The 14,878-nt window shown below is 43.3% G+C and overlaps 1 protein-coding gene and 2 long non-coding RNA genes across 3 annotated transcripts in view; 1 reads left to right on the forward strand and 2 right to left on the reverse strand.

Moving 5' to 3' along the window:
* Positions 1-14,878, reverse strand: part of ASTN2 (astrotactin 2) — a 1,089,443-nt gene that overhangs the window by 1,015,255 nt on the left and 59,310 nt on the right. The gene's annotated exons all lie outside the window — the stretch shown is intronic.
* LOC138662681 (uncharacterized) lies at positions 10,712-11,310 on the reverse strand. The gene is made up of 2 exons (XR_011318052.1): positions 11,131-11,310; positions 10,712-11,015 (listed from the first exon to the last, which is right to left on the reverse strand). It is a non-coding gene; the product is annotated as an uncharacterized lncRNA (long non-coding RNA).
* On the forward strand, positions 11,356-11,889 carry LOC138662682 (uncharacterized). Its single transcript, XR_011318053.1, has 2 exons — positions 11,356-11,470; positions 11,586-11,889. It is a non-coding gene; the product is annotated as an uncharacterized lncRNA (long non-coding RNA).

The following is a 14,878-nucleotide window of genomic DNA, read 5'->3' on the forward strand; positions in this document are numbered from 1 at the left end:
TAACCCTACCCCTAACCCTATTCTAACATTAGTGGGAAAAATTGTCCCTACCTATGGGGGTGACAAAGGGGGGGGGGTCATTTATTATTTTTTTTATTTTGATCACTGAGATATAATCTATCTCAGTGATCAAAATGCACTTTGGAATGAATCTGCCGGCCGGCAGATTAGGCGGGCGCACTGCGCATGCGCCCGCCATTTTGGAAGATGGCGGCGACCAGGGAGAAGACGGACGGACCCCGGCAGGATCGGTAAGTATGATGGGGTGGGAGGGAGCATGGGGGGGGGGGGATCGGAGCATGGGGGGGTGGATCGGAGCGCGGGAGGGGTGGAACGGAGCACGGGGGTGCATTGGAGCATCGGGGGGTGGATCGGACTGCAGGGGGGTGGATCGGACTGCAGGGGGGGTGGATCGGAGTGCAGGGGGGGTGGTTGGAGCACGGGGGGGTGATTGGAGTACGGGGGGAGCGGACAAGAGCACGGGGGGGAGCGGAGCACAGGACGGAGGGGAGCCGGAGCAGTGCACCGGACAGATCGGAGGGCTGGGGGGGCGATCGGTGTGGTGAGGTGGGGGCACATAAGTGTTTCCAGCCATGGCCGATGATATTGCAGCATCGGCCATGGCTGGATTGTAATATTTCACCAGTTATAATAGGTGAAATATTACAAATCGCTCTGATTGGCAGTTTCACTTTCAACAGCCAATCAGAGCGATCGTAGCCACGGGGGGGTGAAGCCACCCCCCCTGGGCTGTACTACCACTCCCCCTGTCCCTGCAGATCGGGTGAAATGGGAGTTAACCCTTTCACCCGATCTGCAGGGACGCGATCTTTCCATGACGCCACATAGGCGTCATGGGTCGGATTGGCACCGACTTTCATGACGCCTACGTGGCATCATGGGTCAGGAAGGGGTTAAAGAGTTGATTGTGACTTGTAGGATCGCTACTTCCAACAGGTGGCACTATAGAGTTAAGTCCTTTTTTTCTCAGAAGAGGCAATTTGCATATTATATTTCCCAGAGGAGCATTGCACGGTGAATAAGCCTCCTTACCTTGACAAGCCAGAGACAGTTATCGAACAGAAATTTGAACAGCCGAATTTTAAGCAAATTGTTCGAGTTAGTCGAACGACTTGAACACCACCCAAAACAGCTCGAATTTGAAATTGGCGAACAGTTCGACTCGAACACCGCTCATCTCTATTCGGGACTCAAACTTGACCTGAACTTAAGCCCTCACTCTAAACCCTATTCAAGTCAATGGGGGTCCGAACTTCAGTTCTGTAAAAGGGTTAGGGCGCTGAAATAGGAAGCAAAATGGGGGAGAGCAGGACAATTGCCTTTTCCACCAAATGTAGATAGGAAGATGACTTAAAGGGGTTCTGTCACTATAGCAATCATGGTGAAATAGGAAGTAAAAAAATAACATAAACATTTTAACAGCATCCTCACAGAGACATAGGTTTGCTACCGCAAGTCCAGTTAAAAATTTCACCCACAAAGAATCTTTCCACATCCCCTCCATTTCCGAGAATTTGTTTACAAATTTCAACCCCAGACAATGGGGCACAGTACCCCACAGGCAGAGTTGCAGAGTGCACACAGCGGCTTAAAGGCACAATTTTCCCACAGATATAGGCCGAAGAATACACACAGCGTCTTTTGGCACAGTACTATCACAGATATGGTTGCATAAGAGTAGAAAAATAGGATTAGACGCATATCACTCCCAGCAACACAGTTGAAGATTATAAAAACTTTTGGGTACTCACGGTACTATCACAGACAGGCGTGCAGAGTACACATAGAGAGTGTGATCTGAACACTGTGCACACCCAAAACCTAATACTGTCCCTCTCTACAGCTGCATCCAGTCCCTACACTAACCAGAGCAGAAGTAAAAAATAAGAATCTTGAACCAGGAGGAACAGGTCCAAGTGGAGAAGGAGGTGGATGTGGCGGTATAGGTGGAAAAGGCAGGGAAGCAGGGAAGCATAGTAGCTCAGTAACACTTGCTTTGCAGAACTGGGGTCCTGGGTTCGAATTCAACCAAGAACAACATCTGCAAGGAGTTTGTATGTTCTCCGCGTGTTTGCGTGGTTTTCCTCCAGGTTCTCCAGTTTCCTCCCACATTCCAAAAGCATACTGATAAGGAAATTAAATTGTGAGCCCCAATGGGGACAGTGAGGATAATGTCTGTAAAGTGCTGTGGAATTAATGGCGCCATATAACCGAGAAAAAAATAAATAAATAAATAAAAGATTCAAGGGAACAATAATCCAATACTGTTTTTTTTTCTTTTTTTTCTAGTTTTACGGAACTGACTTAAAACAACCTAGAATTTGCAAAACTAAAAGGAGTTATCTAGAACCTACGAGATGTAGGTCCAAGTGGAAAAAGAGGTGGATGTGGTGGTATAGGTGGAAAAGGCAAGAGAGGAGTAATCCAATACTGTTTACTTTATTATTTTTTATAGAACTGACTTCTAAGAACATAGAATGAACCCAAAATCAACTTACAAGAAATAAACAGTAGGTCGTGGTCAAACTAGAGGAGGAAGTGGACATGACTGCGTAGGAGGAAGAAGAGGAGCAGTAGAAGGTAGCCAACAGTTTTTTTTGTTTTTTTATTTGGGAGGAGGCATCCAAATGAAACGAATGGCAAATAGAGTTGAAAACTGGTTGGATGTAGCCGGTATAGTTGTCTAGTCATCCAAAGGAATGGATAAGTCCTATGGTATACATAATCACATCCCCTGTCTTGTTGAACATGCGTTCCGACAGTACACTTGCTGCAAGACAGGCCAGCACCTCCAAGGCATAAAGGGATAGCTCAGGCCATGTGTCCAATTTGGAGACCCAAAAGTTAAATAGGGCAGACCCACCTGTTAGCATGTTGAGATGTGTGGACACGCACACTCCCACCATGTTGTTGTAATGCTGGCTCCTGCTAATACAGACCGCATCAGATGGTGGTGCTGGATGTTGTCGCGTGCTCATAAAGTATTGCCACATTTTGTCTTCCAGTAATGGAAGTAATAATAGTACACTGTCCTTGTAGTGGGGATCCAGCAGGGTGACCACCCAGTAATCTGCACTGGTAACAATATCGGCAATTTGGAGGTCATTGCACAGCCACTGCAGCATGTATTAGCTCATATCTGCCAGGATTTGGTTCAGCTGATTTTAATTTGCATTATTATTTTGATATTCAATTTGTCATTTTATACATTATTATGGTCTAGATTTGCACCTTTTTTCTTTGTGAGATTCATCGTATTTTGTACATAATCCTAAATTCTGGATGTTGTAATACTTTCAAGTTAGTTCTTAGGCTGGGTTCACATTGCGTTAAACCTGTCCGTTAGATGAACTACATTGCACCACGGCATAACGTGCTGTAACGCAGTCCGTTAACGCAGCCATTGAATCCAATGTCGGACGCATCGCTAGCGCACACCCACAATGGGCATGTGCTAGCCATGTGCCATTATTGAGTGACGGACCCCGAGATGCGGGCTGCAGCGTTTCTGGGTCCATCACCGCTAGCGCAGATAGAGCTAGCAGATGCTCTATCTGCGCTAGCGCGCTGCCATACCGGCACTTGCGTTAACAGCAGCCCGTTAACATATGTGTTGAACAGGCTGTTGTTAACGCAATGTGAACCCGGCCTTATTTTGATAAATCATATACAACCCTGGCAAAAATTAAGAGACCACTGCACAGTTTTACAAAAATCAGCTTCTCTACATGTCTGACAGCCATTCTATTCCAGTGTCAGTTGAATTCCAACCAAATTCTACTAATGTGCTTCTGATTAGGAGATCACCTGAACCAAATCTTATTTAACGAAGTAAAGTATAAAAAAGTATAAAAAACCCTTCTGTGGTGTTCACAATCCTCTTACAATAAGCCAGTGATCCGGAAGGCAGAAGTGACACTGCAGCCTAAATAGGTGAGCAGCAGCAGGGTGAGAATGACGAAAGTGCGCACACACTGCTGGCATTTTCAGCATTAACTCCAACTTTAAAGAAACTCTGCAGCGCCAAGTTTAGCACCAGACAAGGGATGTACCAGACAAGGGATGTGCGTCAAACCAGCAAGGCTCAAAGCTGCTATGAGATTTCTTCCATTATCACACACCACCAGACAGGGCTTAAGATTCACCGGCACCAACTACTCACATGTTTGCTGTTTGATCCCAGTCCACAGCTCTTGTGCATTGTCCCCAAAAGAGAGGAGTTTAAGAACAGCCTACTGTTGTTCCCCCTTGCTGTGGTCAAATTGGTGGTGCAGGTCTACCTGTGCCTGAATGAGGAGGTGGTAGAGGAAGAAGAGTAGGAGGCTGTGTCTTATCCACCGCTGTGCCAGCCGCCACTACATTTACAAAGTGGGCAGTTAGGGAGATGTAACATCCCTGGCTGTGCTTATTGCTCCAAATATCGGTGGTTATGTGGACATTGCCACTTATGACGTTGAGCAGTGCACATCTAATTTGGTCTGCAACATTTTTGTGCAGTGCAAGGATGGCCCACAGAGAAAAGTAGTGGCAGCTGGGAAAAAAGTACTACAGAACAGCCACCATCAGTTTTTTTAAAACTGTCCATCTTCACCAGTCGGAATGGCAGCGTTTCAAAGGTCGGTAATTTGGAAATGTTGCCATTCAAGACCATGGCTCGTGGGTGGCTCCTCTCTCTTTTGAGGATGTGGGGGATGGAAAGCTGAATACTTCAATGGGAAGGTATCGAGATGCTCAGTGACAATGGTGGTGGCGGTCAAGTTGCTGTCACACACTCTCCTTTGTGGGGAGGTAGGTGGCCCTGTTGATTGCGAGTGGGAGGAAGTGGCGGAGACTGCAGCAGAAGAGGGAGCAGGATGAGGCTCTGATCTGTCATGCTTAAGGTGTGTATTCCACTGCATCTTGTGCTTGGAATTCAGATGACTCATCATACAGGTAGTGCTCAGGTTCAGAACATGTATGCATCACTTCAGGATCTGGCGACACAGAGTGCAAACCAGCTGTCTCTTGTCGGCAGTATATTTCCTGAAGACATGTCACACCAGGGAGCTCTTTTGAGCTGTCTATGGTGTGCTGAATTCAGTGGTGCAGTAGCAGCTGATGTACTGGTTAGGGGCCGTCCGCTGTGCCTTTGCACCCTACTACTTCATTTGCTGTGCTGCTATGGCAACGTGGCCACCTCCTCTAACTTTGAATTGTGTACGTCACTAGGATTGCCTCCGCTGCATGCCTGCGTGCACAAGAGGAAGGTATTGTATTTGAGCAGGTAGCAGGTATAGAAAGACCACATCTTCTCCGTGCATCAGTTACGCCAACATTACCATCAGCAGCTACACCAGCACCACTATGGCCACTTCCATGGCCCTTATTTGATGCTCTCCTCAGTTTTGGAAGTGGTTTTCTGAACACTACTTGCAACAATATGGTGGAAGAGTAGATTTATTTATTTGCAACAGTACTAGAAAACACATAGTGGTTCTGAAAAAATATTTATTTGGCCTGAAATGGCGATTAGAAAAACAATGTGAGCACTACTATAGGAGGTGTTAAGGTAGGTTCCCAAGCCGTTCAATAGTAAGAATGAAACCTTGCACTCAACTTAATGACGTGATGATTTATTGTAGTACGCTTAAAAAATGTTTCGGTCATGTTTGTCCTTCGTATATAGGTGGGGATAGTCCCTGGTATGTCCGCATTTAGAGCAGGTCTGTAAATAGGAATTGCGTGGGATTGTAGTCTCAAACGTTTGTTAAGCGTACTACAATAAATCACCGCGTCATTAAGCTGAGTGCAAGGTTTCATTCTTACTATAAAATTGCAATTAGACATCTGATGTCAAGTATTTATTTCACAGACTACTAAAAAAACACACAGCAGTCCAGAAAAATAATTTTTTGGGTGTACAATTGGCAACTAGATGTGATTTATATCTTTGCAAAACTACTGGAAAAGAGACATCAGTCCTTAAAAATTATTTCTTTGGCATACTAATGGCAATGAGATGGCTGATGCCAATTATTTATTTCTCAGAGTACCAGAAAACACATAGTGGCTTAAATTAACAGTACTCCCACAGGATGGGGGTGTTGGCAATGGCGATGTTGTTAATGTTATATGCTTAGTTAAATGTAATGCATATACTTGTTGTACTTTGGTTTCACTTTCTCTCTGGTAAAAGGGCCTTCAGACTTCCTGTTATGCTGTATTAAGAAGCCGATGCATGAACCTCATGTTCTGTGTAGATAAAAGTTGAATATAATCTACTCTCATAAGTTTCTTCTGTGACCAAACTATACAACAGGGAGGTGCAGAGTACATTCATCAGCTTAGAGGAAAAGTACTCCCACAGGCAGGGGGTGCATAGGACACACAGCGGCTTAAAAGACAGTACTCCCACAGGCGGGGGGTGCAGAGTACACTCAGTGGCTTAAAGGACAGTACTACCATAGGTGGGGGTGCAGAGTACACCCAGCGGCTTTTAGCACAGAAATAGCACATATAGGGGTTGCAGAGTACACACAGCCTTTTTTTGCAGAGTGAGCAGCCACAATTTGTGCCTCACTCCAGCTGCTTCTTAGCCCCACACTGATAAGATCATAATGGTGGTGGCACTCGTGACCCAGCCTTTATAAAGTCCGGCACTGGCAGTGCAGCTTTGCAACTAAGCACATCGGCCAGCACTGGGAACAGCTAATCAGTGGAGGTGCCAGGTGTGCACCTCTACTGATTTGATATCAATGGTCTAACCTATGGATAGTCCATCAATCTTAAAGTACTGGACAATCATTGATGGCAAAATCAGACACAATTCCTAAACCTGGCCCAGACATCTTTTGTATTTCATGTACGCGAAAACACGGATGCCTGAATGGGGGCCTGAGATAGTCCACTTTTTAATCACTTCGGTTGACCACATAATTATGTTGGATAGTCATCGAAGGCACAGAAAAAGCATTGTAGGAAATGTCCCATTAATCAAGTTGTGTCTTTTGTTTTACAACCGCAATGCCTTTAAGCAAAGTTTGATATCAGGTGATCTGAAATCCATAGATTGGTCCTAGCACAGTCCCACAATGTAAGAACATTCTGTAAAGTAGATATAGAAACCCTCTCTACTCCATCAGGCACACTCTCATGGAGGCAGCAATTTCCATTATCAGATCACACAGCGGCTTCCTTGCAATGCAGTGATTCGCTACAGAACCAATCACTTATTTTCAGCAGTGTTCCCAAGAACTCAGTCAAATAATTTGTGAAACCAAGCCCCCTCTGAAGCCTTGAACTGAAATGTATTCTCCGCAGTGGAAACTCCAACTAATATGGCACAAATCACAGCACACTCATAGTTTGGTTCTGTTTTCACATCACTCTCTACAGATCTAAGGCTGAATTTACACATCAGTTTGTTTTTTCTTGTATGTACAAAAAAATTACCAGTTTTCATCAGTTTTTGATCACTGTCCATTTTTGCCATCTGTACGACATTTTTTTTGAACCCAGAAATAAATTGATGGGGGCTTCTGAAGGTTCTTCTAGGAGCTAGTCAGTGGAAATGAATTACTTATCCAATCATTTCAATGGGTGAGATTGGTCTACAAATTGGACCAATTGGATGTTTTGGGGCTATTGGTCACCAAGAAAAAACCTTGACGTGAACAACCCCGTAGAATATACTGTAATGTATCAGTGAAAAGAACTGACAGCTAGTGTATGAGAAAAACAGATGTGTGAATGAAGACTAAGAGTGTTAAAGGGAACCTGTCACCAGAAAAAATGCTAATAACCTGTGTGACAGGGTCACTGGCACAGTGTATGAAGTTTATGTGGGCACCCATAGAGTGGGAGGGAGGGTGCTCACCATATATCCTCCTGCAGAGCCGATACCGGCATGTGTACTGACAGGACCTGAAATAATGTTGATGTTCAGGTGATCATCTTACATGGTTTGGGTTCAAAAGCCTATCTGGAAAGTCAGTTGTGGTTGTGACTTGGGATAGGAGGTACTCCCACATGGCTCCAGGAGGAGCTGAAGGCATTGTGTGGCATCTGGGTGAGAAACCTGCAGAGAAAAGACTCTTTTGCACTTTGTTTTGTTTTCTGTTAAGCCAGGAAGGATCTGCTTATTTTTCCTGAACCCTGCTTTCGTCTATGCTGACTATAATAAACCAGCAGGAAATTTACTACCAAAACGTTCCTGTGTCTACCTTAAGAAATTTATAAACACAGTCTTCAATAAATATCATAAAGGAATACAGTATACCCTCCAAGATATAGAATCTACACCTCCCCCACTAAAGGTGATCAGGGAAAAAGAGGATCCATTCAAATAATTTTAAATAATCAGTATTTATTTCCAAATGTTAAAACACATTTAAAAATTCAAGCAGGACTAACATAAAGTGACACATACAAATCAAAAACATCATATGAAATTAATCCAAGGCCTGAGCTTTGGCCATTTGATTTTTGTAAGCAAAATCATAAAAAAATGTTTTTGAAGCAATAAATTTTAAAAGATTTTACTTTTATGAAAACTGCCGATAAGGAAAAAGTTGTATAAAAGAGGGGCATAATCAATGCATAGCCCCTTGTATGCATAAACAGCTCTACAGACTCAACCATGTGTGTTACCCCATGCTCAGACAGGAGGCTGGAGACTTGGGAGCTGTGAGGAAGCAAGTGCGATTGGGGTGACAACTCTGAGGACTGGAGTAGTTATGATGTTGAAGTTGACATGGAGGAGAGCCCACATGAACGAGCACTTGATATCCATTCAAGCACCTGCTGTTTTTGTGCCTCATCTGGAATTTTTGGCGATGCTTGTAGCGATGGTCGTAAGAAAGGGATCATATCAGATTGTCCACGAAAAGAAGTGGACATCTTACTTTGGCTGGAAGAAGGTCTTTCTTCAGCAGATGTTACTGTTGCTTTACCACCTACCCCACGGACACAACATTTTTTTTCCTTTCCAACACGCCTATTCCCTTTTCCACCAGCAGCAGGCCTTTTGCCACTCATTTTAGTGCTTAACTAATTGGCAACTCTGTATCTGTAGTTGTTAGCACAACAACCGATGGATGAAAACCGAGCAGAACTGAGTGGCCAATCTGTGGTACTAGGCCCAAAACTATTAACTGGGTTAGATGCAGTAAAAATTTAGATACACAGGCGGTGTAGTTAGTTTCACAGCCTGGCTACTCTGCTGACATGCAGACACTGCTCCTAGGCCCAAAAATATTACCTGGATTAGATGCAGTGAAAATAGAAATACACAGGCGTTATAGTTTGTTTCACAGGTGGGCTACTCTGCTGGTGTGCAGACACTGCTCCTAGGTCCAAAACTATTAACTGGATTAGATGCAGTCAAAATTGAGATACACAGGCGGTGTAGTTAGTTTCACAGGCGGGCTACTCTGCTGACGTGCAGACACTGCTCCTAGGCCCAAAAATATTAACTGGATTAGATGCAGTCAATATAGAGATACACAGGCGGTATAGTTAGTTTCACAGGCGGGCTACTCTGCTGACGTGCAGACACTGCTCCTAGGCCCAAAACTATTAACTGGATTAGATGCAGTAAAAATAGAGAAACACAGGCAGTGTAGCTAGCTTCACAAGGCGGGCTACTCAGATGACTATCAGACAATGCTACTAGACCCAAAAGGAGTGGCTGAGCTAGATTACACCAAATGCTGTGACAAACACTTGCACAGCACTGGCACAGACCTGCCTGGCAAACAGTGCTATGAACTGCTGTAACCTACCCTGAAAAGGGCTGATATTACAACTAGTCCCGATTCCTCCCGACTCCCTAAACCTAGCTCTCTGAAAATTCGCTCCAAAAAAACACTCTTAGACTGTATAGCGCCCACAGCAGCAGCGGTGCCGTCTAACACTAAGCTGCAGCAGTGAGGAAATGGTGGCGACAGGGCAAATGGCTGGTTCTTATAGGGCAAGGACATGTGACATACACAGCCAATGACACATGCCCTTGCTTGTGTGCATCACATGCACATTGCTGTGTGTGTGCGCACTGCTGATAGGCTGAGAGACTGCACCGTCCCACTGTAAATGCGGGAAAGAAAAAAAAATGGAGATCGGCGTTATTTCAGCACAGATCTATCCCCTGCCCTCTATACACTGAAACAGTCTATTAACAATGATAAACAGTTTTAATGTGCAAATCAAGTTAGGCTTTTGGTGAACGAACAGTTATCGAACAGAAACTCGAACAGCCGAATTTTAAGCAAATTGTTCGAGCTCCTCGAACGACTCGAACACCGCCCAAAACAGCTCGAATTTGAAATTGGCGAACAGTTCGATTCGAACACCGCTCATCTCTAGTGCATAGTACACCCAGCGGCTTTTAGCACAGAAATAGCACATATAGGGGTTGCAGAGTACACACAGCCTTTTTTTGCAGAGTGAGCAGCCACAATTTGTGCCTCACTCCAGCTGCTTCTTAGCCCCACACTAATAAGATCATAATGGCGGTGGCACTTGTGACCCAGCCTTTATAAAGTCCGGCACTGGCAGTGCAGCTTTGCAACTAAGCACATCGGCCAGCACTGGGAACAGCTAATCAGTGGAGGTGCCAGGTGTGCACCTCTACTGATTTGATATCAATGGTCTAACCTATGGATAGTCCATCAATCTTAAAGTACTGGACAGATGAATAAAACTTGGCACTCAATTTGAGAAGAAAAGCTTCTTAGTTTATTGATGCATCCAGACAAACAAAAGTGCTAAACGTTTTCGGTCCACACCGGACCTTCGTCAGAGCGTTTCTTTGACATTGACTATGAAACATATAAATGAATACAGTGTCACATGATGCGGAAATATACGTCATATAATGCAAAAAACGAAAAAGAGATCTAATGGTGAAAAAACGAAAATCTACGTGATGCTCCATCTGGTTCAGGGAGACATGTGCCAGAGAGATGAGTCTATCCAGAACAATAGGTGCTCCGTGCGAGGTGTAGATATAGTCCGTGCTGAGATGCTGGATAAGGGAAGTAACAATAGTGCTGGAGATGGAAGGACGCTGGTAATAGTGCGACCTCAGGCCGAGAGGGTCTAGCTCAGTGAGGAGAGTAAACAAAAGGATACATAGCAGAAATGCACTCTACAGATACTAGAAACGCAGACATGAGATACAGAATACGCCTCCAGTGAAGCTATATGGAATAGCATAGTGGATGGTCTAACGTGAGGACCTAGAAGAATAAGAGATACGTGAGTCTGTGCACATAACTGTAACTGGGCATCCCAGAAAACAGGGAAAAAAAAAGGAAAATGAATGAGGAAGAGAGAACAAAAAACGTAGGTAACATGGGACCCATGTCCTCACGTTAGACCATCCACTATGCTATTCCATATAGCTTCACTGGAGGCGTATTCTGTATCTCATGTCTGCGTTTCTAGTATCTGTAGAGTGCATTTCTGCTATGTATCCTTTTGTTTACTCTCCTCACTGAGCTAGACCCTCTCGGCCTGAGGTCGCACTATTACCAGCGTCCTTCCATCTCCAGCACTATTGTTACTTCCCTTATCCAGCATCTCAGCACGGACTATATCTACACCTCGCACGGAGCACCTATTGTTCTGGATAGACTCATCTCTCTGGCACATGTCTCCCTGAACCAGATGGAGCATCACGTAGATTTTCGTTTTTTCACCATTAGATCTCTTTTTCGTTTTTTGCATTATATGACGTATATTTCCGCATCATGTGACACTGTATTCATTTATATGTTTCATAGTCAATGTCAAAGAAACGCTCTGACGAAGGTCCGGTGTGGACCGAAAACGTTTAGCACTTTTGTTTGTCTGGATGCATCAATAAACTAAGAAGCTTTTCTTCTCAAATTGAGTGCCAAGTTTTATTCATCTGTTATCTACGGGGTGGACACCCTACTAGAGCACCGCCAATCCTCATATTTACTGAGTGCCGTGTTCTCTAATCGTATCCTGTTAAAGTACTGGACAATCATTGATGGCAAAATCAGACCCAATTCCTAAACCTGAACCAGACATCTTTTTTATTTCATGTACCCGAAAACACAGATGTCTGAATGGGGGCCTAAGATAGTCCACTTTTTAATCACTTTGGTTGACCACATAACTATGTTGGATAGTCATCGAAGGCACAGAAAAAGCATTGTAGGAAATGTCCCATTAATCAAGTCGTGTCTTTTGTTTTACAACCGCAATGCCTTTAAGCAAAGTTTGATATCAGGTGATCTGAAATCCGTAGATTGGTCCTAGCACAGTCCCACAATGTAAGAACATTCTGTAAAGTAGATATAGAAACCCTCTCTACTCCATCAGGCACACTCTCATGGAGGCAGCAATTTCCATTATCAGATCACACAGCGGCTTCCTTGCAATGCAGTGATTCGCTACAGAACCAATCGCTTATTTTCAGCAGTGTTCCCAAGAACTCAGTCAAATAATTTGTGAAACCAAGCCCCCTCCGAAGCCTTGAACAGAAATGTATTCTCTGCAGATGGAAACTCCAACAAACTAATATGGCACAAATCACAGCACACTCATAGTTTGGTTCTGTTTTCACATCACTCTCTACAGGTCTAAGGTAGAATTCACACATCAGTTTGTTTTTTCTTGTATGTAAAAAAAATGACCAGTTTTCATCACATTTTGGTCACTGTCCATTTTTACCATCTGTACGACACTCATTTTTTTTGTACCCAGAAATAAATTGATGGGGGCTTCTGAAGGTTCTTCTAGGAGCTAGTCAGTGGAAATGAATTACTTATCCAATCATTTCAATGGGTGAGATTGGTCTACAAATTGGACCAATTGGATGTTTTTGAGCTATTGGTTACCAAGAAAAAACCTTGACGTGAACAACCCCATAGAATATACTGTAATGTATCAGTGAAAAGTACTGACAGCTAGTGTATGAGAAAAACAGATGTGTGAATGAAGACTAAGAGTGTTAAAGGGAACCTGTCACCAGAAAAAATGCTAATAACCTGTGTGACAGGGTCACTGGCACAGTGTATGGAGTTTATGTGGGCTACCATACAGTGGGAGGGTGCTCACCATATATCCTTCTGCAGAGCCGATACCGCCATGGGTACTGACAGGACCTGAAATAATGTCGATGTTCAGGTGATCATCACATGGTTTGGGTTCAAAAGCCTGTCTGGAAAGTCAGTTGTGGTTGTGACTTGGGAGAGGAGGTACTCCCACATGGCTCCAGGAGGAGCTGAAGGCATTGTGTGGCATCTGGGTGAGAAACCTGCAGAGAAAAGACTCTTTTGCACTTTGTTTTGTTTTCTGTTAAGCCAGGAAGGATCTGCTTATTTTTCCTGAACCCTGCTTTTGTCTATGCTGACTATAATAAACCAGCAGGAAATTTACTACCAAAACGTTCCTGTGTCTACCTTAAGAAATTTATAAACACAGTCTTCAATAAATATCATAAAGGAATATACCCTCCAAGATATAGAATCTACACCTCCCCCAATAAAGGTGATCAGGGAAAAAGAGGATCCATTCAAATAATTTGAAATAATCAGTATTTATTTCCAAATATTAAAACACATTTAAAAATTCAAGCAGGACTAACATAAAGTGACACATACAAATCAAAAACATCATATGAAATGAATCCAAGGCCTGAGCTTTGGCCATCTGATTTTTGTAAGCAAAATCATAAAAAAAATGTTTTTGAATCAATACATTTTAAAAGATTTTATTTTTATGAAAATTGCCCTTAAGGAAAAAGTTGTATAAAAGAGGGGCATAATCAATGCTTAGCCTCTTGCTGACTCGTGCACTGCAACTCTGGTGGTCCTACCTGTTTCGTCTTACTTTCTGCAGCGATAACCCATCCACCATGCACATGTGACTGCTGCAGACAATCACTGGCTTTAGTGGTAGTGGTACCAGACCACATATGGTGACCGGTGGGGACCACCAGAGTAGAGGGGCAGAAATGTGAGTGTTTGAGTGTTGGTTGCTTTTTCTTTTTAATTCTCTCTCTTCTTTGTATACAATATTCCAAAAATATGCAAAACAAAAACCCTTTATGAGCAAATCAATCGTAATAGATCAAAAATATCACTAAATGTTAGTAAAAGCTTCTAATTAAGGAGATTGATTTCATGTTAGTGATTTTCAATACGATAAAGTTGGTGAGAGCGGATACCGCTAATATCAACTGTGTGTAAGCAGCCGACCCGCCGGCCGCCATATGGCACAAACCGATCACGCCTGATTCCAGCAGAACGGCTCCTCACGTAGCGACAGAATCCCGGACAAAGCGTATCAGCCGCAGCTACAAATGACTACAGAGCGGAAGCTTTCTGCATCGCCAGCAGCCAGAGCAGTCCCAACAGCTGTGCGAGAGCAGGGAACTTGTATCCCTCGATTTCACTGGTGATTACAATAAATATCGCTATAAAAATACTTTCTTAAAGCAATTTATAATTTTCCCTGTTGTCTTCTAAACACATCATATTACTTTCTTGACACAGAGTTAATAATGTACGTTCAGCTGTACCAACAAACCAATGATTTACTGCGAGCGGATACATATCGTTCTGCTATCGAGTGTGCATAAAAATATCTAGTCACAGTAGAGGTATAGTATTCTTCATTATAGAGAATAACTGGTCCAACAAGAAAACTAAACATAGATAAATAGATGATAGATAGATAAATAGATGATAGATAATAGAAAGATAATAGATAGATAATAGATATAATAGACAGATAGAAGATAGATAGATAGATAGATAGATGATAAATAGACAAGATAGATAATAGATAGATATATAATAGATAGATAATAGAAAGATAAAAGATAGATGTTAGATAGATAGAT

This window comes from Ranitomeya imitator, chromosome 2 (assembly GCF_032444005.1).
Source record: "Ranitomeya imitator isolate aRanImi1 chromosome 2, aRanImi1.pri, whole genome shotgun sequence".
Lineage (NCBI taxonomy): Eukaryota > Metazoa > Chordata > Amphibia > Anura > Dendrobatidae > Ranitomeya > Ranitomeya imitator.